Raw genomic sequence first — 26572 nt, forward strand, 5'->3', positions numbered from 1 at the left:
GCACACACATGCCTCAATGATTTTGTGGAGTGGTGACATAACACCTTAAGAAAGAAGTAAGATGATAATGCTTCTTGGCACCTGCTGAACTCCATCCAGTGGTAGTCTGTACATACCAAGCCTGAAATACTTTAGTGGGTTCATCAATGATCTTTTCCAAGTTCAATCACAGGAAATTTAAGAGGATGTCAAGAGGAGAACACTTTCAACAGTTTTCTTGACCCTATGTGACTTATATTTCATTCATAACATTTTAGATGAATGTATACTGAACTGTTTTGTTTTTCTGCAGAGCCTTATAAAGACATAGATTGTATTCTATTTCATACCAGCACTGCTTGAGCATTCTATGCAGACATATTGGGTTCTTTTGGAGAAATGTTATTTCTATTTTCATACGCTATTTTTACACTGTAATAGTGGAGTAATGAACTTTGCAGAACATTTAAATATTAGCTCATTGGCACAAGATGACTGAGATTTGAATGCCAAGAAATTTTTCTTAATTGGACAGGTGTCTTTTAAAATTGCCAAATGTCTTTTGACTAAATCTGACTTAAGCATTGACAGCTACTCAGAAGTAAAAGGCAATACTTAATCTTAGGAAAGTAACAGCATAGTGGAGTTAATTTATTATAATACTGGTTCAGTTCTTTGCCAGTAGATGAATAACAATTCACTGGGAGTGGAGCAATCCGAATTGCTGAGGACTTGTCTGGCTGTTCCCATATATTCGGTCCAAATTTGGGCATCTTCTTCAAAAGGAAAAGGCAGGTGTTTTCAAATACTACCACTGGTGTGAGTTCCTCAGTGCATCTTCACTTTCATTGCCCCAGTACATGGAGAAGCTTTGTTTTCATAGTGAGCATTTTATCAGTGGTATCATATTCCATAGTTTAAATCAGTTTTTTAAATTTAAAACAAATTATGTTTTAGATTCCAAGGACCAGCCTACACACAGGATGGGACACAGGCTTAGTAATAACCCTGTTGATGGTAACACCTAGTAAACTCTTCTCACAGTGAGAAATGTCTTATTTATAACAGGATTTTGCAATATTTATGGAAATGGGATTAATTTCCACTAGCAAGCATTATGCACTATGGTTTTGAGGAAACCACAGATTTTTGACCCAGGGCCCTTGCCTTCCATAATGCTACAGCTATATTTGTAGATGTGTCTGTAGATGTCGATGTAATTTCCCCTGTTGCTAATTCCATTTCTCCTGCTTTTCCCCCCAGTAATTTAACTGAATATATTTCAAGTAATTTAGTAATTAATTTCTTAATGCTTGATATTAGGTAGTTGCCTCTCCTCATCTGCAGTTTCATTCACTGTAGACCTTGACACTGAAAATGACAAGGTATCAATTTATATGAGCATTTTTTTAGGATTTCAAGGACTTATCTTGTCCAAATTTGGGCTAATTTCTGATTCTAACTATGGTGATTATTGTGTGATTTGAAATTGCTTTCAAAAAACAGTGGATCAGCTGAATAATTTCTTTTTGATAGTTTTGGTATACTTAGCTCTTACTTTTATTTCAACCATTACTATACCATGTTTATTGAAAGCAAAATTTAGCGCTGCCAGTGGGGGTCATAATTTCAACTTTTTTTTTTCCTTGAAAACACCCAGAAAATAGATTTAGCAAATATCAAATATTTCCAAACAGATTTCAGTGAAGGAAGTCATGAAAAATGAGTCTTTCCTTTAGACAGTTTCATTTTGGACAAACTGGAGTTTTCTAATGAGGACAGCTGAAAAAAATCTCCTAGCTGTTACTAAAAGAAAACATACAGAAAGTGTGTACTGAAGGAAGAGCACACTTTCAATTTAGAAAGGAACACAGGATCATCTTAATTACACATATAGTTCCCAATTAGCAAGCCACAGTTATTCAAAGCCTATTTGAACATAGGTGTATGTACAAGGTACTGTTATTGTCTTACGCTAATTGACATTACTTCATTTCCCTCTTTTCAACCATTTGCATTGTGTTCTGCATTAAGGAAAATAAATTTTTCCTTGCTGTCTTCTGATAATTCCTTAATTTAAGGCCTCCATTACTTCTGCTCCCTGTGATTTAAATTCAAGCATGGTGCCCCAAACATCAGGGTCTTGCAGCTAATTTGTGCCGTATTCATCTAGGAACTTGCAAAGTAAATATTCAGGTGTAAAACAGGGAGGAGGCACAATCAGGAAGCAAGGTATTAATTTGTAGAGTTGTGTCCCAACGGCTTCCTTACCTTGATGAGACTGCTTCTAGGATGATTTGTTAGAGGAAGAATGCTTTACATAAGTTATTTCCTCTCCTCAGAACAGCATTGTGGTTTCCACTCTATACATTTTCACATGCCACTTTCACCATGGCAGAATCTGAACAGCTTCACATAGTGCATGAAAGAATATGAGCAACATCTGTCATAGGTGGTTTGTTCTTTGTCTTATCTTTTCCCTGGAGAGAGAGCTGTTTATGTAGAGAATAGGGATATAAATAATAGATTATTCCTCTCTTAGTCAAACTAGGGGAAAAAAAAAAAAGCTTGATCCAGACTGAAATTTGTTTTGTTGCTTGTCCTAAGCAAAACGTTAAGAGAAAAGTCAGTGGCATATGAAAGTTACCATTCAGTTCCAAAGGAAATATTTGGGGTTTGCAGAACAGAACAAAGAAATGGGAAATGAAAGGTTAGATTCATAAAACTTAGCTGGAGAAAAAGCTGGCAAAGGGAAGACTGTTTCATGCCTAGAAACATAATGATTATCATACTCAGCCCAGAGCATGACATACTCAAGTCATTGAACATCTGGGTTCCAGATGATGCTCATATGGATTAATTTGCTGTAAAGGGCAAAATAAAGCAGTCTTAATGGGAGGAAGTGAAAGGTCCCAGCCTGATAGGATCTTTTTCTTGATGTTTATGGCAATTTTCTAAGACAGGATATCCCTGTTTCTTGTGGTTTTACAAGGAATTACTCTTTCTCTTTGCATCCAAAATATATGGCAACTTTGACTAGCACATTAACAATTTCAAGATTACTAGAATCACAGTTATTCCAAGGGATATTTTATGCAGCTCTAGGATAAAGTTATGTTTGGAGGGAATTATTATGCCTTTAGGTGAATCCTGTTTATGTCCTACCTTTTGGCTTTTTCTTCAGGAGTTTCTGCAAGATTGTAATTTTCTATTTTAATGCCACTGTTTACTAGTAAATAGTAGCTTGAACTGTTTTCTAGCTCTATTGTTGTATGTGGTTATTGCAAGTCTCTCAGCTCTAAATCAAAGAATCTCTTCACAGGGTGAATTCTTCCTAGGAGGGTTTTTAATGCCAGACTGGATCAGCCATGATATAATTAGCACACCTTGGTATTCCCATGAGCTGTATTGTTCTTTACCTCTAGCAAACCTGACTCTCTGAAGTGTATGAAATTGTTTCTTACTATTAAAAACAAGTAATTCAGTGAGCAATGAGCTAATGAAACCTTTCTGATGGAACACCTTTTCTGTGTTCCTTCCTTGCCTCCAACAACAAGCCTTGTCTTCGATGGCCCCATCACATTAGTAGCAGACTAACGACAACATGATAGTAAGGCTAAAGCTAGCTGGGAGCTCTTCCATGTTCATTGCCCACAACTGCTGCCAAAGGGGATATTTATCATCTGAGCTCTATGTTTTGCTCACTGGTCTGAAATTACATTTTTTATCTCTTGATCTCTTAAATGACAGTGCTTCAAATTTGGCTAAAAGTGAGCAGTGTACTCAAGGCCTGTTGGGGTGAAGGGCACTACTTTTCTATTTAAATTTTAAATAATTTTTCAATTTCTTATTTTCTAATTCAATTTTAATTCCCTTTTTTGTTTTTGCATTAAAAAAATAGTCTATAAAGGGAAATAAATTCAACTAAACCAGTTCCAATCTCACCTACATTTAAAAAAATAAAGCAGTTACTAGATGTCAGGATGCCAGGTGCATATTTGCAGCCCTGGAGGCTATAGTTTTAGGGTTCCATTTTTGACACATTCATGTCATTTAGGCCCTTATTACACTTAGCTTTCACTTTTGCAAGTTTAAAATCATGGGTATAAAGGCCACTGCCTCAGTACAGTGAAAAAAAAACCCAAAACTGACAATTCTGTGTTTCCCAATATTGATGTTCAGTTTCTAGGTCATCTAGTCACTTCCTCACTGATTCTGAAAAAGTCATGATGTAGGTTGACTTTTTTTTTTTTTTTTAAGAAAAGAAGAAAAAGAAGAAAAAAAAACAGAAAAAGAGGAAAAGAAAAATAGGGAAAAAAAAACACAAAAAAAGAAAAATAGAAGGAAAAAGAAAGTAGCAGCTATAAGAATGTATCTATCCATAACTACTTTTCAAAGTATACACAGCTCAGATCCTGGCAATATGTGCAGCATTCTTTTTGAATTAAGAAACAAGGCCTATATTATTGCAGATGTTCTTCCCTTCTGAAAGAACTTTATTCTTCCATTTCCAGTGTGAATTTAGGTGAGTTTAGTGGCATTGTATAGCTCCCGGCTCCTCTGTCAGTTGTAAGTCTCTCAGATCATATCTAAGTTCAGTTCTCCCATTTTTATTTCAATGTTTTTCTTCAATGTAATTTTAAAACATTTCTTGCTTCTTAAAAGAACAAGGATACTCATTTACCAATAAAAATGTCTCTTGGAATTAAGTCTCATTGCTATGTTACAATCGTTAGTAACACATAGGTTTTGCTTCTCTAGCTAGTATAGCTAGAAAGAGAAAAGGGTGAATCCTAAGTATGTCCATCATAATAATTTTTGAACTCCCTCTTCTCTCTCTGTTTTTCATGAGGTTCACAATTGCATTACCTCAAAAAAATGGGAAGCTGATTTTATTATTTTTTCTATTTTTTTTCCCTATGACCATTGCATATTTTCCAGAGCGGAGACACAGTTATCCTGAAACAATAATCCTATGGAAAAGAACGTACAAAGCAGAATCTCCCTTAAAGATTGTTCATGTTTTAGGTGTCTGTGGATTCCCCCAGTAGAGATATTTTATTACACGCTGAAAAGAGTGATATAGAAACGGCTGTGCTTACTCTGGAGAACAGAGAGCTTTCTGCTGTTATTAAATCTTCTTTCAAAATTCCAAACTCCCAAAATCTTTGTGTCCAGTATTTGTGAATCTCAGTTTGGATATGTCCTTGACCTCTCTCTGATCAACACCTTTGAGCTGCAGTGCCAAACTAAATATAAATGACAGTTCCATATCCACAGAGTCTCAAGTGTGCTTTGTTTTTTTTTCTCATTTACATTCTGATTACAGAAAAGTGTAATTTCCAGTGTTAACATCAAATATCCTCAAGCTATATAAATCTTAATTACTGTACGCTGGAAGTAGTACTAACAAATGCATGAGGTGCTTTACAAGGAAGTAAGTGTGTCCCTATGTACACGTAAAGAATTTCAGCTCTTTCTTTCCTGAGGTTAACAAGACCTAAGTCTGTTTAATGGTGAGTAATCTGTAAGAAGCAATATAACATAGATAATTATTCAGAACTTCATATTCTCTTCCTACTTTTATTTTAACAGCATTTTTGTCTGGAAAATATCCGCACTAGATCTGACATCCACTGAACTAATGATCTGTGAGTGACATCCGTCATTTAATAGAGCTTAGACTGAAGTTGTGAGTTTGGATGATCCCGTATGCTAGGAAGTCAGGTGCAGAGATGCTTCAGCACTGTTCAGCAGAAATCCGTCACCAGCTCATTTATGCAGAAGAAAGGTTTAAGGGAAAGAACACTTAGAACGTGTTAATCATCATTTGTGTTTCTGCAGCCGGAGAAAGCAGATCAAATGACACTGGGATTGAGAGCATTGCATCTCTCTATGTTACCAGCAACATCAGCTGGAACAACACTTCTGCACTTCCTGGAGACTATTGCCCATAAACAAATAAGTTTCACTTTCCCTTCTAATTGTTTTTGCGTTTCTTACGGTTGGGAGGACAATAGTCATGTCTTCCAGGATCTGCAGGCAGTGTAGAAAGAAAGCTCTTGATTCATCCTGGGGAGCTAGACATGCCGGAGCAGCTTGCTTTCCCTGGATACTTACTGCTCTAGATAGCATGGGCATTTGCTGGCATGACTGGTGCTGGATCACTACTCTTTGAGAGTCACCTGTGTGCAGAAGAAGTGACAACAGGGACTGAAGGATGCTCTTTTGTGTGCAGAAGTGACAACAGGGACTGAAGGATGCTTTTTTTTGTGTGCAGAAGTGACAACAAGGACTGAAGGATGCTCTTTTGTGTGCAGAAGTGACAACAGGGACCGGAGGATGCTTTCTTGTGGATAGCTTAAATATGTGTATGACCATGTTGTAGACACAATTACGCCAGAGGAGGAATATCTGAAGTATTCTTCAGGCAAACATAGCCTTAACTCAGCTCTTTTCACCACTCTGTTGGCACTCTGCTACTGCATGTATCTAACTTTGGTGCTCCTAAGGGCCAGCCCTTTTCTGTGAGTTGGATAGAAAAGGATGCTCAGCACCCTGGGGAAGCACCAAGGCACAGAAGTAACAGCAGGAGTTCAAACAATCAAACAGCATATATATATATTTATAGTTTCTAATTTTTCTTTATTGAGCTAGAGAAGTAGTAAGCAGTAATAGTTTTGTCCTCAGTTAACTTCTAGCCTTTGGTGGCTAGTTGCAGGGAATGAAAAACCCTGGTTTACTTTAAATAATTTCTAAACTGTCTGATGGATGTTGATTGATCACTGTAAAATATGATTTCTGATTCTTCTTCAAAGCCCTGAAAAGAACAAAAGCTCATCTGCAGCAAGTATTTATAGTCATTTTAAGCCATTTTAACCTTTTTTTTGGCAGCAGACAGAACACACTTCTCTGCTCTACAACTTTTCAGCACCTAGCTTTAAACAAGTGTCCCCTCCTGCTCTGAGATCGCCAAGCCAGGTATAAGGTTAAATAGCTCCTTAAAACCTCAGGATATTTCTCTTGTCTCTTTGGCCTTATCCACTACCAGTTTTGTCATTATCATTCGCTAAAGAAATTTGTCACAGGTAATGTGCTCTAAGACCATGATTTTAATTCAAAATCATTGTATGGACACTTCTTTACTACAGGCTGGATAGCTGTGCCTACACAGGCTTGTAGATACATATGCAGGTGTGCAGAAGAGAGGCTGGAAAGCTGATTGATGGAAAAGGACCTGGGGTTGCTGATTGGTACCCACTGAACATGAGCAGCTGGTGCCCAGGCAGCCAGGATGGCCAACAGCATCCTAGCCTGTGGCAGCAATAGCATAGCCAGCAGGGCCAGGGCAGTGATTGTTCCCCCTTACAGGACACTGTTGAGGCTGCACCTCAAATTCTGTGCTCAGCTCTGGGCCCCTCACTGCAAGAGAGACATTGGGGTGCTGAAATGGGGCCAGAGAAGGGCACTGGAGCTGGTGCAGGGCCTGGAGCACAAGTGTGATGGGGAAGGGCTGAGGGACCTGGGGGGTTCAGTGTGGAGAAGAGAAGGCTCAGGGGGGACCTGATGGCTCCCTACAAGTGCCTGAGAGGAGGATGGAGCCAGGAGGGGCTGGGCTCTGCTCCCAAGGAACAAGGGATGGGACAAGAGGAAACGGCCTCAAGCTGCCCCAGGGCAGGTTTAGATGGAGCTGAGGAACAATTCCTTCCCCAGAGGGTGCTCAGGCATTGGAACAGGCTGCCCAGGGCAGGGCTGTAGGCACCGCACCATCCCTGCAAGTGCTCACACACCATGTAGATGGGACACTATGATGGGTTAATGGTGGCCTTGATGATATTAAAGGCCTTTTCCAACCTAGTTGATTCTATCATATAAAGTCTTTATCCATACATGTATAAAATATGAGTTCATTGATACTGCTTGGGTACTTACATAAGAATGTCTTTGCACAATGAAATGCCCAGCAACATGTTAAATTCTTCCCAGTTCCCCTCAAGCATTGCAGTGTATCCTTGCCACATGGACAATCATGTGGGGCTCCAAGAAGGAGAAAGACAATTGCTTTAACAAAAACTTGGTATCAAGATGCCTAGACTGTGTTTATCTAATGCAAACTGGATTTTATGGTTCTGCAGTGTAAGTAAATATCATATGATTGTTTCAGTGAATCAGCATCACTACATAATTATCAGCAGGCAGTCAAAATCAAATATGGGTGACATTTCAGGAACATTGAACATTTTGGAAAAATATTAATGAAAAAATGGGATAAAAGTTTATAAAAAGTTTTCTTTAGATTTTGACCATCCCTATTTAAGAATTTCAACTTGGAAAGCTAAATTTAGGTTCTATGTTCATAATCTCAAGTAAGCGGTCAGATTTAAGGAAGGTCTTTTCGTTTCCTCCTGTTCTGAGCCCCCATCAAGCTGAGGGGGAGTAGCCCCATTAGTATTTCTCAGGTTCAGGTACTAAGACAAGAAGGTTTCCATTTTGTGAGCAAGTCCAGTAATTGTGCTTTGGGTCCATCTATCTTACCCACAGGAGAGCTGAGTTTGTGGAAATCTTCCTCTTTAGATTTCCTGCAGTAGCTCGTAGTCTAATCCTTGATGGTTTGTTATTTAATACCTCCTGTGTCAAAGGATTTGATGGCCATTACAGCAGCTATTTTGGTTGGTTGAGTTCTAGCCCAGTCTGAGCTTAGCAAAGCTTCGCAGCTCCAGACCTGCATGAGCATGAACCTTTGCTTTGCCATTGTCAGGCCTGAAGTAACTCAATAAGAAAATGAAACAGTCCGGTGCACCAGGCTGGATAACCATTTGGCTGGGTTTGTATCTAAGCTAGTGCAATCACAATTTGCCCTATATCATTTTCACCTGAAGATATCATAAATTGGTTTAGGATTGCTCACCTTGAGAAACCGGCCCAAGCTCTTGCATTGTGAAGGAACACAAAACTAAGCAAAACTGCAGCTCAGTTTCATTACTGACACTTTGCCCAGCTCTAATATTAAAACATTTTCTTTTTACTTTTATCTTTCAGTTGTCACCTTCCCTAGCAAGACACCATTTTCTTTCATCAGGGCTTTAGAAATAGCACCAATTTGTTTCCACCTCCTCTCTGTACAGCTGTGATCTTTAATCCCTGGTATCAATCTCTTTTTCTGTGGTTCCTGCCTCACTCTGTAACCCCTGCAACCTTGGAGCAAATGAGTCTATTTTTTGTCTCTGGAGATGTGATGGCAGATAACACAGTTATTAGGGACATCTTTTTCTTGCTCTAATAATGATGATCTGCCTTCAGTAATTTTTCCATGCCTAAATTGCTGGCATGGCTAGAAGGACACTCTGACACTTTTTCCTGGGGCTGCAGATTGCTACGTATTTTTTTACCCACTTTTTATTTTTTCCTTCTCTCTGAGATATTAATTTATGACAATTTTTGTTTCATCCAATCCCCCATATGACTTATCCATTCATGTGTGACTTAAAGCCGTCAACATTTACACTAGGCTCCTCAAATTTATTGCTGACCACTGATACAGCTATAATTTCATTTTGAGCAAATACCTCCAACTCTCTCACATTCCCACAGTGTAATTCTTATATTGGAGCCCCAGGAAAGGAATCCCCGCTGCAGCATTTACACAGCAGTCCCAGATTGTGGCACAGGGTTATAGAGTGAGTTTGGATACACTGGGAACAACCTGTTACTGATTTCTCGCTTTATGTATTAAGATCATGCAGGATAAGAACCGAGTATGAGCCGAGGAAAGAGAAAATTTCTCAGGTGATGACAGCTCCCAAAATTTACAATGTTAGAGTAATAGCTACATTTGCAAAATTCCACAGGCAACTCATGCAGTCTGAAGAACATGAACTATAGGATGTGACTGATATATATGACCCATGAGATCCAAGCAGAAAGATTAATTTAGTGTTTGAACTGCAATGCCATGGATTATCTTCAGCTTTGGAGGGACACCAGTTACAGCTTTGGTTTCATAGGATCATAGAATCATAGAATAGTTGGGGTTGGAAAGGACCTTAGAGATCATCAAGTTCCAACCCCCTGCCATGGGCAGGGACACCTCACACTAAACCATCTCACCAAGGCTCTGTCCAACCTGGCCTTGAGCACTGCCAGGGATGGAGCATTCACAACCTCCCTGGGCAACCCATTCCAGTGCCTCACCACCCTCACAGGAAAGAACTTCTTCCTTATATTCAATCTGAACTTCCCCTGTTTAAGTTTTAACCCGTTACCCCTTGTCCTGTCACTACAGTCCCTAATGAAGAGTCCCTCCCCACCATTCCTATAGGCCCCCTTCAGATACTGGAAGCTGCTCTGAGGTCTCCACACAGCCTTCTCTTCTCCAGGCTGAACAGCCCCAACTTCCTCACCCTATCTTCATACAGGAGGTGCTCCAGTCCCCTGATCATCCTCGTGGCCTCCTCTGGACTTGTTCCAACAGTTCCATGTCCTTTTTATGCTGAGGACACCAGAACTGCACACAATGCTCCAGGTGAGGTCTCACAAGAGCAGAGTAGAGGGGCAGGATCACCTCCTTGGACCTGCTGGTCATGCTCCTGTTGATTTTTTGAGTTTGCGCTCTCTTGCCCGCTGATGACTGTTTGTTTGATATGAAAAGATAATAGAAAAAATAAAACAAAACAAGATAAAAACAACTCCTGTGTGTTGCTGTCACTAATGCCAGCCTATCAAGTACCGGCTGGGTTTCAAATCAGGTTGGCTGGTGAGATATTTTCTGAACAACATCTACTTGGTTTTGATTGGTTGCCAATTTTCTTTCCCCTCTACGTTTTCACAATGTAAATCTTCCTGTCTGGAAAGAAATGCCCTTGAAGAACACTTTGTTTCTGAAAATACGTCCTCAGCTTTCTGTCCCAGCACGGTTAATTAAAAGTTTGCTTTGTAATTTGAATATGTAATCTTGTTTAGGAACATATCCTTTCATAGTCTTTATTGTGAAGTCTGAAACCTTAGCACTCACTGGAACAAGAACTTACCCTAGCTTTCAGTTTAGCCACATTATTCTCATAGAATAGTTAGGGTTGGAAAGGACCTTAAGATCATCTAGTTCCAGCCCCCTGCCATGGGCAGGGACACCAGCCATACCACTCAAGAGTCCCTCTAACTTGGCCTTGAGCACTGCCAGGGATGGAGCTTCTTACCTGAAGGTTTTCCAAACATTTTGGTCCCAGAGGACACTCAAGAATCTCCAGGCTTTCCTTCAGAACCGTCACCTCAACCACACAAAGCTAGGGACAGTGCTGAAGGAATAAACCACATCATTTGGTGGAGTTCTGTAGGCTCCTGTGGGAGAAATGATAAGAACCATTTCATGGTGCTTTCAGAAAAGGGAGATTGCCAGATGGACTGTTTTGGGAAATAGTAACTTGAGTGAATGCATTTTACCTTCCTTAAATTTCTAAAAATCAGGGATATCAAACGATGCACAGGAATTCCTACTTTTCTTCCTGCTAATGTATTCTTATTCACCTATGTGCCTTGTTATTCCTTGTAGTGCATGGTTCACTCATAGCTGAAACAAAGCAAAGGACTTTCTGATTCTGGAAAATTCTTCCTTAAACTCATGGCTGGGTGTTACTGCAATTACCCTGACCTCTAATTTAAATTATCTCTTATTATGACCTAAATTTAGCCTTCAGCTTGTACTGCAAACACACGTGAAGTACCAAAGTTAGACTTCCTTCTGGAGGAGCTGGGGAAAGACTTCAGGAAGCCTTGAGCAACTCTGATTGCTTTCCGTGTTTCAGTGGGAAGCATCCTATAGAGAAGAAAGCTTAAGCAAGTCAGTCCAGGGCATGACCATAGTATTTTCCTGCTAAAGCAGGGTATACTATAGAAAAATATAGTGGTGACTTAATTAAAGGTATTTTAAGAGGAAGCGTACTGAGGATTTGGTCATAGGTGACTGGGTCTATTCTTTTCCTGCTTGGTCAGTTTTATGACTGTTACTCTGACAAATTGTCAGAATAAAAGAAGCTGTGTGACAAATCATTTTCTTTTCTTTTAAATGGGTGTGTGGATAAAGGTATTTGGGGGAAGCAAGTTTGGTGGGAAAGGCAGAATTGAGTCAGTCAAAAATTATTCATAAGAACATATTAAACACTAAAAAAGCCCAGAGAAGCATATTTCTAGAGAAAAAGCTTGGTAGGTACATCAAGACTAACACCTGAGAACTTCTTCATGGGGCAGCAGTTTAGCTCTAGAGACAGAAACAGGTGTCTCACAGATTTCATTCTCTTAATCTCTATTTTCATAGTGAGGTCACTAAAAATAGCTTTAGTGTCTGACCGTGTACCTTTGATGGAGAATAGCTTTTTTCAGACGTCAAATTTTGGATCTTTGTGGGTTTTTTTCCTAATTCCCGAGCTCAAAGAAAACTGAATAGATTTTTTAGCTCTTTTCCCTATGTCCAATAACTCTCTCAATAGTAATTCTTCTCTCCACATTCGGCTGGGAGTGGAATTTTAATTTCCTAACCAGCCGATGTAAGCTGTGCTTTTCAGACTTCATTTTCGCCATCTCAGAAATTCAGTAAGTTAAGACCATTTCTGTCCCAGTGGGATGCATAGCTTCTGTTTCACGTTTTATAACACCACAGTTGGATTATTGTCAACTTGTGTTTGCAGCCTTCCTTGATCATTTATTGCATAAGTCTGGTTTGCACGAGATTCAGCATCTTGCATGGTCACTTACATACATTGGCTTATCACATTGCAATTGAGGATGATACGCTGGTTCCCTGTCAAATGCCTAATTGCTTTTACAGTACTTGCATACTATTCACATCTTGTTTTCATATCCACTTACCTCCCTGAACAGCTGATCAGTCACTGCCCTTGTAACTGAGACTTGTAGTTGGCTTTTGTTAAAGATTTGAATTTTCTTAAAAGTTGCTTCCCATCAGAGCTATGAGAAACCCAAATCTTTTGAGTTTTAGGAAGGATGGTTGTTTTTTTTTTGATGGCTGGTCTTGACTTCTCTAGCAGAAGTTATGTTTAATTGTGATGTAGTTTAAGTGTATAATGCCATGTGCTGCTTCTGCATGAAGTGTGCTATATAAATGCAAATCAGCTAATTAATTCATAACAACAAGTATTATAGCAACACATTGGCTGTCATGCTCTGCAGTTTCCAGTTGAACACTGTGTATATGTTTTGTTGGTAGAGGAATTGCAGCAGGAGGGTTAATAATTTTAGATCTAAGTAGCCTTGGCTATTTATAAAGACCTGTGATTGTCTATTCTGAAGCCTGTGCAGATTAAGGGACCAAGGTTTCTACTCTCAGCCCTACATGATGGCTTTCTGTGTGAACGTGGGAAAAAATCACTGCTTTGGAGGCTTTCAGACATCCCTTATTTGTGAAATGGGGGTAATGATCCCTTTTCCCCTCTGAAAGGTACACAGAGAACTATGGATAAATTATGTAAGTGGAAAGTACTGAACATGGTGGAAATTCTCAAAAAACCATGCTGAGTTCAGTTTTAACATTCTTTGCACCAGAAAGTTACAGAAACTGGTAAAATTACACTAAAATTACTCATTTTTTTCTCAGCTATTTCTAAATCTAGCTTACCTACAAGATTTCCAATTTTCCGAAGTTTCAGAAAACTATATATAAGCCTATATCCAACAGATACAAACCACTCTCCCTTGTAAGATGGGCTTCATGTTAATAGTTAACAGCATGTAGTATCCATCTTCGCTCAGAAATGCAAATTTTTTGTCTAAAAATATTCAATTTTAAGCTTGTCCCTTTAATGGCAAAGGCGTTCAGAGGAATCTGAGTACATGAAGTTCTTTTCACATGCTTCCAGTGGACAATGCAATTCACAGGAATACTGCTGTGTGTGCATTTAGGGTGGAAGTCTGACTGCTCAGAGAAGGACTTCACAGCAAGAGTTTTGTCGCTGTTGAAATGGTTCTTTAAATAGAATTTCACAAATTAAGAATAATTTCTGTTTAACGCATCAGTGGAGAGTTGTTGAAAAAGAAATAGCAACCGATGCCTTTAAAATCTTGAAGGTAGGGTTTAGAAAGTCTGCAGACACTAGATGCACACAGTAAAACATCCCCACTGCTAATCTTTTAGCGATGTTTATAACATTGAAAGTGTAGGTGGAAATATGACCACTGGTTTTTATACTCTACATCAGATTCTTTAGTACAAGAGCAGGATGGTTTTTGGCTGATGTAGTGACAATTATAGCTTTGTGTAGCAGTTTCTCAACATTTCTTCCCTCCATTGCACACCTCTGAGCAAACATAGAGAGGCTGAGATCCAAAGCTCCCTTCCCTAAAACAATGACTGCAACCTGAGTGGAGAAATGTCCTTTCTTTCTGTGCTGAATGCTTGCAGCTGAGTGATGCATGTTAGCCCTTGCACTGCTACCAAGTCAGATTTGCCCTGTGTCAGGTTCTCACAAACTGCAGTCAGCAGCAGCAGAGCACTAAGGTACACGGGGTGCACCTTGATCTAGAGGAAAAACATTTGAGTGATAAAAGCAGTTATTTTCAATTTGAGTTGTTTCAGTCGTTTTTCCTTTCTCTCACCAATATAATACAGCTTAAACAAGCATTGTTTCCTGCTGTTCTTTCTAAGTAACATCACAAGAGTCACACAGCCCCCCAAAATGGTTTATTGTCCAACAGCATTCAGAAACTCATCAGAAAGGATTTCTGCATGATATTTATACTACCAAACCTTTCCTCAATTTATCAGTTATTAATAACAACTCTGCAATGTAGCTTTCAAATAAGTGGATGCTTTATGTAATTGTGTTTCCAAGGTCTAGCAGTTGAAAAATACTTGTTTATGAGCACATATCCTTCTAATTTTTATGTGCAAATCTACTTGTGTATGTAGATAAATATATAAATGCCTATGTGTGCATATTATACAGAGAACATATACAGCTATGCATATTTTTTGGTACCTCACTGTCCCATACACACATACAAACTGAAAGCAAATGCTTCATGCTTAGACACAGACATTTAATGCAGCTAGGAGGAAGAAAAAGAAAGTCCCCAAACTTAAATTGCCCATTTATAAAGATTACCAAGCAAAAGATTGAAAAAGACTTCCAAAAATATGATGTTGAAGAAGCTGTGTAATTATCATTTTTCTTTTCTTCCAAACCATCATATTTCTTTCTACTGTTTTGTTGCATAGCTAAATTAAATATATGAAGGGTGAAAAAAAAGGATTTATATTGCATGAAGGGAGTTAAATACTTCAGATTGCTAAAAACATTATCGTAATTATCTGCATACTATGCTCAGAAGAAAATCATTAGCTTTCCCTTTATGAGAACTGTCAATGCCAAAAATGCTTCATTCCAGAAAACTGGATTTAAGCAAAAATGTTCAAAACAATTCATACTTAAGTCATTAATAGTTTTTCTTGGACTGTTTTTCCCTAAGCACCTCAAAACTAGCTTATCTAAAGATAGGTTCATGTTCCTTGCAACATCTGTGAGCTTCTGGAGAAAGATTGACTCCTTTGACCATTTATTAGTGATAAGAGAAAGAGGATGGGAAAGTTAAGGATATGTCATATGCAAACAAAGCATGATCTGCAGTATAATAGAAACGTGAAGAGAACTGAAATGTCTATGTGTTGTAACAAAACTGGACCAAGTAGTTACAGAAAGACGGGCAGAAACTAGGGACTCTGAATTGCTACCATCCAGAACTGAGATCTCTAAGCTCAGCAATAAAATTCCCTCCCTGATTTAATAGAGACAGAGAGATTATACTTCCAGTTCATGACTCTTTCCACCCTTGTGCTGGACAAGAAAACAACATGTAACAAGCCTATGCTTAGTGCAGGACTTCAGCTTAATTTAGAGCAAGAGAACAGCAATCTCTGTCCTGAAACAGAGGAGTTACAAGAGTTACAAGGAAATACAGAAAAAAAAGCTAGCTGCACCTAATCACAGAACTTGGTATTAAATATCTAAATGAACAGTCAAAGGATGGTCTTTTTAATCAGTTCACCAGATGAATGACAATCCTGCAAAAGGTCTTGAACAATTGCAAGTAGAGCAAAAGTTAAGAGATCATAGTCTTTCGGTAAACATAAGAGTTTAAATGAGCCAAACAGACCTTCTCTTTGTGAATTCTTAATCTTTAAATATGAGAAATTTTAGGTTAAGGTAAAGCTTGAACACAGGCAGGACATGGGCATTATTTTTGACTCTATTGCTGACTTTCAGCGTGGCTTCAGGTATATTATTTAATATCACCCCTCTTCATGTGCAAAAGACTATGAAAATATTCCTTTCCACATCTCTATTTATCTAATCCACTGAAAAATCTTTCTTAACTCTTTTCTTATTTAAGGCTGATAAGAAAAATCTCCTCCTATATGTTTTCACGACTTCTGGCGCATCTGAATCCCAAGTTCCAGAAGTAACTTGTAAGTATTTCTGCAATAAACCTAGCTGCAATAAAATAGTTGGTCTTCAAGGATTCAGAGATTAATAAACAACAGCAAAATGGGCCTGAGGCTATGAAGACTTTGGCTTCCTCTGGTAAGTGAGATGAAGCTCAGAGATCATCCGTCCCTTGCATTAATGACAGTGTTAGTTCTTAAACAGAGAGTGAAGAGTTCAGCCACGAAATTCAAACCACTTATTTTTCAAGCTGCTGTAACAAATCCTGACCTTTTCAAGGTCAGATGAGGCAAGAATATGACAGGGTCATGGTAATGGTCCCAAAGATCATTAAACTACAAGATTGCATCCCAAAAGCTGGGGACAAGCTCAGAATTCAGTTTAACAGATGTGCTGTTATTAACAGTGGGGCTGGTGTCTAGAAACAGCAATGGGTGACTCAAAATGTAAATTGAATCTAAAATGTCTATGAGCTGGCTCTGGAGAAAGTAGACTTAGCTAGCAAATTGATCGACTGAGGTGTATTCTATGCAGCAGAGGCCTGGGAAGGAGGACCTATTGATTTCTGTTTCCTTCTTGTACCCCTCCTTCTGCAGACTTTGAGTCGCTTACGACAGGAGTGCTAAAAGTTGATTTTGGTTTGGGGTACTTCCATAACACAGAGACACCTGGGACCTCAGCAATGATGAGAACTCAAACCCCAAATTTGCCCCTGACACCTTTGCTGTTAAACCTGTCTTTCTGGGCCTGTCTCCATTTCCATAACAGTCCTGAGGGCTAGCTGAAGTTTCAAAGCATTATCCTCATGATAAGTATGCATGATGTAATGAGAAATACATTTTCTTCAGATTGTCATTTAAAAAAAAAACAACAATTCTAAGTAAAAATACTGCTAACATAGTTTGTTGTACAAGGAAATTAATGATCAGTGGCAGACGGTACTTGATTTATTCATTCATGGGGAAAAATTACAACACAACATATACTGTATGGAATTAAGAAAGTGTCCTAAACAATCTTATGCTTGAATATTTCTATCTTTCCTGGGTATTCGTCATAGTAAAACATGTGTTATTTACCCAACGGACCAGAGCATTTTCTCTGGAAAAGATGAGCTTGTAATGGAAATGCTGACACAACCTCAACTATAACAGCATGAAGAAGACACTTTAATAACATTTTTATTGCTGTAACATCTTTTAAAAATGAAACACCTGGGACTTTTGCTTAAAAAAAAAATCAAGAGCAGAATTGTAAGTTCTGCTCTCTTCATATGGTGGGAAATTAATCCAACAAGCCAAAGACTGGAATGTTAACTTACCCTACCAACATTCAAAATCATCCAAGGAAAAGATAGTTAATAGATATATTAATGTATTTCTCTGGAAATATATCGTTATATGAGCTAACATTTAGGGCTTCCTACCTTTGTGAGGAGATGGTGAATTCCTGCTATAAATTCACAGATACAGAAGACTGCAGAAAGCAGAGTTTTTGCACTATAGAACAATTATCTTTTTAAATTATAAAACAAGAGTGATAAGGATTTTTTAAACACTAAGGATACTCTTCAGGGACACACTGGTATATGAGATGTATCTTGAGAATGACACGTTATTAGCAAAATTATGAAAAGCAAGTATAAGTTATAATGACTGTGCTGCATTATGTGTGAGGAAGAGTGTTTCTAGGAATTGGTCCAAGCAATACTTGGATCTCTTTCTTGGAAAGTATCAACTTTTGGGATTGTAGAGGCAGAAAATGAAGAAAACAGAAGTCAAATGTCAGAAGATCAGAAAGGAGAGACTGTGGGATTATTTCTTGCAGGATTTCTATACCTTGGCATTTGCACTTCTGAGCAGTTTACCACAACACTGTCGGAAGGAGAAAGCTGAAGGAGAAGTCATGTGAAGTAATCTTACACTCAGAAGTTCAACAAGTGTCCGGGATCAAATGTCCATGTTCAAACCTAAATGTTGGCAGCACCCAGTTTACAGGTTCACTGAGTGTTAGAGCCTATTACAAATCTTGCCTGTTGCTAACATAGTCTAAAAGACAAGGGCTGGTAGGATAAGGTCAGTGAAGCTGTTGACCTTTGTTCAATGCAAAGTTTTTCTGTATCTTGGAAGTTTGTAATGAATTTATGAAAATATGGTGTTTTGATAGAGACAGCTAGTGAAGAAAGCTATTGGAGATTCCTTTGGAAGCTGTTTTCACCTCATCTAACTTTAGTTGTACTATAGTCCTGTTTAGTACTATAGTCAAAGTTTAGTTCAAGATCCAGTCCTGTTCTAGCCAATGGACGGTGATGATTCTTGCCGTCCTACAGTAATGTTCAAGACAGACAGGATAAATTATATTCTGATAGCTGTCATGAATCCTGATTTAGGATCCTGCTGACTATGCCAGTTTGTCACGAATGAGTGGTTTAGGTCACTGAAAGAAACACCATCAAATATGTTAGCAAAAGTTGTTTTAATATGAATTTAATATATAACTTAACAAAGTTTAGTTGCAAGGTTCACTTTTGCTTGCCACATGGGTGAAACATACAAAAGGCAAATCAAAGTAGAATTGAGCTAAAATGATTTAGACAGAGACTGAAGATGCAAAAGCTAAAGGAGACCCTCCCATTAATCCATGAGGTTCAGATTGGACCCCCTTGCTTTCTAAACTTCTAATGGAGCTTAGGCGTGTTTAGGTCCAAGCTTAGTCTCAGACTTTGACAACAGTTTATGTATAAAGGAATTAGCTACATGGATTTCAATTATTTAACATGCTATCATCAACTTATCAGTGATCTGTTATGAAGAAGGGATTTCTCTGCCTTGGGTAAAGAAGTATCTTTTACTCTCAGGTTACGAACCTCAAACCTTGAGAGACATCCCAGCTCAAAGGGGGAGCCACTGGTGTGCAGTCCATTTGCAATTCAGAGACAACTTTCATTGGACTCATCCAAAGACCTGCCATTAGTAAAAAGGTCTCTGCCTCAAGAAGCAACCTTGAGAGGTTCAAGGGGATATCACTGCGATGTAGCCACTCTGCCTAGCAGGGAAAACTCAGAGAAGGCTCATATTTATGGGATAAAGTGGTTGGCTTGTTGTCAAATTGTATACAACGGGAAAGGTATGCATAAGACTCCTTGTACCCACAAATTTTTCTGTTTCTTGGTACATGAGTTTGAGAAAATCAGCTGCTATCAATGTATTTACTGCATGCTCTGTGTTCCAAGCTTATATTCATCAATGGTCACTGGGCCATTCTGCCTGCTTGTGGGTTTCCTGGGGGATTTTTTGGCCTGACTGTGCCTCAGGCCTTTACCTCCTTTGGAGCCTTTACCATCAGTTTTATCCTGATGCAGAATACAAAACTTATGAAATCTTACTCTTACAAATGGAGAACCCATCCAACCTAGCTATGCTAGGAGCTTTTAACTGTATTGTACAAACTGTGGAACACAATGGTCTAAATTCTGCTTTTGTATGGTCTAATTTTCCTCATTTGTAAATAATAAATCACCCTTTTCAATTTCCCACCATTTATTGGAAGTATGAGTGGACACTTCAAGGTAAAGTTTCGGCATGTATTGCAGGAGATTTTGTTTCCTTTGAAAGGAAGATACTCATTTTTCAGTGAAATACCTCCAGAAGTTTTTGTTATTTCTTTGCATACTACCAGACATGGACACAATGGGTATATATTTTCTGTACACCCACACTTCTGTAAAAAAAAGGCTTCAGAAACATTAAAATGATTGTCTCTGTAACATTTCTAGTCAGCAAATTTATCTATTATGTAGATTCATTTACAAGCCATCTAAAAAAAATCATAGTCCATTGTGGACTTTTTATTCTATTTTCTGAAAAACACTTTCAATATGAATAATTTCCTGTTCACTAAGAACAAGAAACCAGAAGCAGTATGGAGCAACTGATCTCTCCCATCCCAAAGAGTTCTTCCTGAGCAGAAGCAATAAAGGAAATAAAGGTCAGACATTTCAACCAGGGCCCAGAATTGCAGAGTAAAGATATATTCCTTAACTCCATCAAATTTACAGTTAGTTTGTATTCAGGATTAAAGAGGAAAAGAAATACTCAAATTGTAAAGAAAATGGTCAGAATGAGTTGCAGCTTTAGCTCACAACATTTCTGCTTGTGTCCAAAGGTTTCAGAAAGCACCATCAGCATCTGATTTCCTTTTATTTAACAAAGACAAATTAACAATGTGTCAATAATGATTTAACAAATAGAAAACTTAGCAAAAAAGCAGCCTCCAACATCACCTACCAGCTACCAGTGTCCTGAATCCCTATCAACTGGACTTCCAGTTACTGTGAGTTATCTTCCATCCACAGAAAAGACAAACCCATCTATTCTTATTCTCCCAGATAACCTGTGATATCTGCCATTATTCACCATCCATCGCTGTCCTGGCCCTTGGTCTCTTTATGGGCATCCAGCTGTTGGATTTGTATGGGCTATCTGGCTATGTTGGTTTTTCCTATACTGAGTACTTAATGCATTTTTGTGAATTCTTGTTCTGCAGAAGTCTGTTCGATGAAAAATAAATGCACCGTGACTATACATGTTTTCTGTCAGAAAGTAAAGAAACCCAAAAGAAAGATCTTCTGAAACACCCAGGAACAATTTAGTGTCTATTTTTCACAATACAGAACTTCTTTGCCTCAACACTTACAATTACAGCAGCTGTTAGTGTCATGAACTGAAACAAAAGCACTTTAGTTAAGATTAGCTATTAGTTTTCTTCCAAACGTGAAATGACTGGATTACAACAATTTCCTTTTATTTTTCTTTTCAGTATATCTATCCTAATGAAATATCCCCTTCTGCTCCTTCAGAAATTGCTCTGGAGGAAATGTGGTTTCAAATATTGTATTAGGAATGCAAAAAAAATAGAAATCCACCCATTTGGATGCTTTCAAAACACTTGGGCTAAAGAAATTCCTGAATAAATAAATGTGTTCTTCAGATACTGTGCACTTGTTAAAGCAGAAATCGAGGCAACTGCTTATATCACTCTTCAAAAAGTGTGAAGCTATCTTTAAACATACAGATAGCTTTATTTAAATCACTGGGAATGTGCATGTGTTGACGTTAACTTCTGCTTGAGTATCATGCTGAATTGAGGTTAAGCAAGCAATGCAATTTTTAATTGAAGTACCAGACAGACATAAATCCTGAGACAAATGGTTGAGAAAGTATTAGTAGAGACATAGTTGTAGAGGCAAAGAGAGTAGTCTTTGTTATTCCAGCCATCAAGGTAGGTGTCTACTACACCTGCTCAGCACAGCACTGAGCAGTAGATAAAATTTACTTACCTTTGAGCTGAAATGAAGGGCTACTTCTTGCTTTTACTGAAGGCAGTCAGACCTCTTACTGATTGAAATGAAAAGGAGGCCAGGCGCAGACTGGGCATTGTAAATAACCTTTTTTCTTCAGTCCCAAGTGGAAACCATAATGAGTCAGATAAAGAATGAGTATGTGACCATGTACATACAACTCAACATCTGTGTACCTGCTGTGAGATTAAGTAACCTGTTACTGTGTAGAATTTTCCATCTATGAAATGTGCAAATCATATTCAGTGCTTAAGGTGCTCCTAAATCTAAGACTGTCTTGCACAATGTAGAAATGTCATTTCTTTGTCATGTCCCATGCTGATGAAAGCTTTAAGAGTCTCAAGTGCTAATCTGGCTAAAAATGCCCCTGTTCCCATGCATTTTGAAGCTGCACGCCCAAACAGTTTTGCCAGATATCTCTTGGGAGTTAATATTCTTTTCATCATTTCCAAACCTTCCTGTTTGGGGTTTCTGAAACAGGACTGCAGAAGGAATAGTCACAATTTAAGGATGTCAGCACTGCAAGTACCACGTGGAACTTGGAAGCGTAGAGAATTTCAGCAATGAAATGTGATGGGCATAAAAGTTAACAAAATATTCTATAGGTTTAAAAAAAACCCAAACAGATGGATTCATTTTTATTTTTCATTTTCAAAAAATATTTCTGCCCTAACTGATTCTTCCTTAACGAGTTTTAAAGATAACTCCTGTGACTGTCACATTTATGCAGTGTACATTTTTCATCTGGTTTTGCATGCTTCCTAAACCCGAGGGCAAACCAGTGAGAATTTGAGGTCCCTATGTTTGATGAAAAAGACCTGTAGAGCTGAAGAGTTCTGCTGCTTTTACTGTGGTAACCGGCAGCATCGAGACGTTTCCTAGAGGGAAGAGACTCCCCTTTAAATATTTGCCTGCCCCTTGCTTCAACACCAGCCTGAAAACATACCTGAAGTTAAGCAGAATGAAAGGCAGGGACAGTATTCTCCCTGTACTCTGCTGAAGACAGAAATCCCAGCTCCTTGCCTACACTGTCCTGCAGTATTAGCAATAATGGAAGAGACATACTCGTATACATAAACATCGGAATATTTACAGTTGTCTCATGTACCTGTTATGTTTTCATAGGCTTTGTAAATCAGGAAGCTAATATTCCCTAATTTTATATTATTGGGCAGCAAAAAAACTTTTGCTGCTCATATATTAATGAATGTAATGTCAAGCAAAAAGCACAAAAGGCCGAATACTGTACTGCAGCTCGTATTTTCTTTATGTGCATAAAACTCATGAGATTTTTTTCATTCACATATTGATCAGGGGATGATTTTTCCAGTTAAAGTAATAATGAAATCTTATAAAGGGTTTGGTAACAATGGAAAATTTTCACTATGATTGGTCTAATAAACCTATGCAACAGCTCCCTCTATGTACCATAAGAAGGATGCTAGCAAATGCAGTGCCTGGAATACCTATTTCTCTTCCAGAGAAAGATATTATTAAGGAAAAAAGAATAATTTCTGTGTCATTTAATCTGTCTCTATAGGGTATTAAGGAAGTTTCAATAAAAAGCACCGATTGGTGTTACCTGCATAATTATAATGATGCATTTTCCTGTTCAAAACTTCCTTGATTATTTACTGTATGACTCTGGCTGATTCATTCAATTCCCTTCTTAATCCCATTTGACATACATAGATTATTGTAATGCAGACAGTTCTTTGAGTACACAAAATGGAACAATGCAATAAAAAGACAGTAACTAATGTTATCTCTGTAAAGCGGAAAATGGAAGATGAGGGAGCATGGAAGATTATCTCTAATGAGAGCTGTACATCTGCTTGAAAAAGAGTGATACACTATTAAAATAAAAGCAGCCCTGTTAACTGAGGAAGAAGGCACTAGTGAAGAAATAGAGGTTCCTCCTTCTAACTTGTTGCTTCTCTTCTATGTGACAGCAGATGGGTGTCCTCGTCTCTTTGTCTTGCCTCCCTTCTTCCCTTCTCTGTTTAACTCGTGAAATGTCAAGGTGGGTTTGATCTGTCGCCGTGGGCTGGAACACGTCCATCCATCACCATGGGCTGTGTCTGTTAAACATAATTTAACTGGTTACTGCGTGTCGGGTGAACTGAGATAATCTCTGTGCAAGCCAGTAAAAATCATGAAGAACGTGATTTTTTTTTCCGAGCTATTTCATCACAGGTTATACAGGGTTACATCCGCTTGCATTTTCCATAGGCTGAAGCTTGCTGACAGTCCCCAGTACTCAGCTGACACACAGGCAAGCTGTTAAACTGCAGACATTTGACTGTGACTCTAACCATGGGTGGTGCCTGCACAAATTTGTCTTGATAGATGCTTTTTGCCACTAGCTTCCTAAAACTAACAGCAGAATTAGCAAGTGCTCTTAGACCTGGGTTCAGATCAATTCCACTAAGTACTTTTTACTTAATTAAATGAAAGTGATCTGCTTATGCATCAGGGAGAAAATAAATGAAACCACACACTTGAAAAACAAGCAACACCTTTTTTTTTCCTGTTCTCCCCCCATCCATAGATTCACAGCTAGTTATTAAGCATTGGGCATTTCTGCTTGCCAAAGAATTTATCAAGTACATTAAGGAGTCAGAACATGGCATAATCACCATGTGGAAGTTTATTTGGCAGAGTGAGTCAGAAGTGCACAGCGTTATTATTCTGCTGAAGTTTAAAATTAAACCTCATTTTGTGGGGAGGGAAGGCAAGGGAAAGGAAAGCAAGGGAGAGGAAGGCGAGGGAAGGAAAGCAAGGGAGAGGAAGGCGAGGGAAGGAAAAACAAGGGAAGGAAAGGCAAATTAGGTTCATTCTGGATTTTCTATATTTCTGAAACTATGTTTTGGAAATTTCATATAGGATTCAACCAGGAAAATATGTATGTGACTGTGGTCACATATGAGCACCGAAAGCCCTTCAGTATGCACGTACTTGGACAGGTGGAAGAGGAAAGAAGACAAGTCTCAGGGAGCCCTTCAGAACTGCTGTTCCCACCTTTGCTGTTTCCTTCCCAATCTGTGTGCTCTTCCTATGTAGTTGTGCTGTTCTCTGATTCATAAACAAACAGCATCTGAGATGTCCCTTTCAGGTAATCACCTCTTCTTCTCCCAAAAGGTTGAAGAATACTGTTACTCTGTTTAATAATTATGAGTGGCACCTAGGCACTACAGTAGAAAACATTGTGGGTTTTTTGCCCTTCTAGTACTGTATTAATATATCTATTTGCCTCAGAAAGCTTGCACTTGAATCATGGAGTCAAAGATGAAACAAAGCATTCAGGTCCCAGTAACTGAGGAACTTGGGGTCCAGACCACCATAGCACCATTCTGTCAGCTGCCCCTTCAGTGCAAGGCAAGACTTTGATACTTTTCACTGCGGCCAAACTTTTGTCCTTCAAAGCCCTCCATCCCATCCATCCTGCCCACACCTCTGATTTGGCTCTTTTCTGATCCCTTGCTGTCTCCTTCTCTCTTCAAACCAGTGCCCCCTGAGTCATATACTCCCCCAAAATGCCATTTGTGTGGTTTCTTTCAGACCACTAATGCAAAGCTCTTGGATAGCCCCCTATTTACTTGCTTTGGAGCTGCACTTACAGGTCCCACCGCCTGAAACACTGCAATCAAGCTGACAACACAACCAATCAAGGTCTGACCTGCAGCCGTTACCTAGGAAACCCAAGCCACTGCCACAGAAACAGATTGTACACTGTGGAAGAAAACATATATTTTGGGTGAAGGCGGAAAAAAATAAAAAAAGGGCATTTCAGATATTTTTTCCAGTACTTTTGAGTTATTACAAAGCACTTCTGAAATAATAGTAATGAAAAATACTCTTGTTAAGAAAGATTGAGTGATGATGGTCATGTAAGTAATTCAAGCAGGGTAGACAGCCTCTGAGAAAGACTGTGAGCCAGTGCTGTTTGAGTGCTTGTTCCTGCTTTGCTACTGAGTCACTTCATAACCCCTGCCAAGTCATTGCAAAAAGATTTCCAAGTCATTAAGTCCATAGTTCCAATGAACAATAAGTTCAGATCAAAACAGGTTGAGTACCTGAAGAAGAATACTTGGAAGAAAACAACAAGATTATCATGACCATACTGGAAACCCTGAGAAAATTACTAACAAACAGGCAAGGCCATGTCTCATACTTGAGGAAAAAAGCACCAATACTTTTTACACCAGTGCCTCTGCTTAGCAAGTCTATTTATCATTTGGAAAAGCTTTAAGTATTATTTCTCATTGATGGAACAATTTATTATATGCTGTGATTTGCAATTTACTTGTAAATAACTAAATTCACATTTACTTGTGAATCATTTCCAGCTGCTTGAACACAGGGTGCATAAAGGAATTTATGATGTTTTTTTGTAAAATGGCTGATGTGTGTAGCAAAAGTAGTGTATGTAAACTGGGACCTCTCAGTTTTAATAAGATTATAAGAATGGAATGAAGAAAAGGTCCTAGGGTGTTTTTTGGCAGGCTAGACAATGGACATGATGAAAGTCTTCTAGGTTACCTTCACTGTCCTGGGCTGAGATCCTTACTTCCAGGATGTGATTAATTTCATCTTAAAGTAGACTCCAAATGGATTGTGATCTAAGAACGGGTCTTTATTTCCACTAATCATGAAGGGAGCCTGGAGTGACTAGCACAGGGGTGGGTGTCTGACTCTAGTTCTCTATATTTAATTAGATGAATTTTGCCCATTAGTAAATGTGGGAAAGTGGAGGCTGTGAGAAGGCTGTCAGCATCAAGAAGTA

The 26572-nt window shown here is 38.6% G+C and overlaps 1 long non-coding RNA gene across 1 annotated transcript; it reads left to right on the top strand.

The window, feature by feature from the left end:
• Positions 1–655: 655 nt before the first annotated feature.
• Positions 656–25922, top strand: LOC134158894 (uncharacterized). Its single transcript, XR_009962944.1, has 3 exons — positions 656–861; positions 16375–16450; positions 25348–25922. It is a non-coding gene; the product is annotated as an uncharacterized LOC134158894 (long non-coding RNA).
• Positions 25923–26572: the final 650 nt, after the last annotated feature.

The sequence above is a fragment of the Pezoporus occidentalis genome, unplaced genomic scaffold (genome assembly GCF_034315485.1).
Source record: "Pezoporus occidentalis ecotype Australia unplaced genomic scaffold, CSIRO_AGI_Poc_V1 ctg136, whole genome shotgun sequence".
Classification (NCBI taxonomy): domain Eukaryota; kingdom Metazoa; phylum Chordata; class Aves; order Psittaciformes; family Psittacidae; genus Pezoporus; species Pezoporus occidentalis.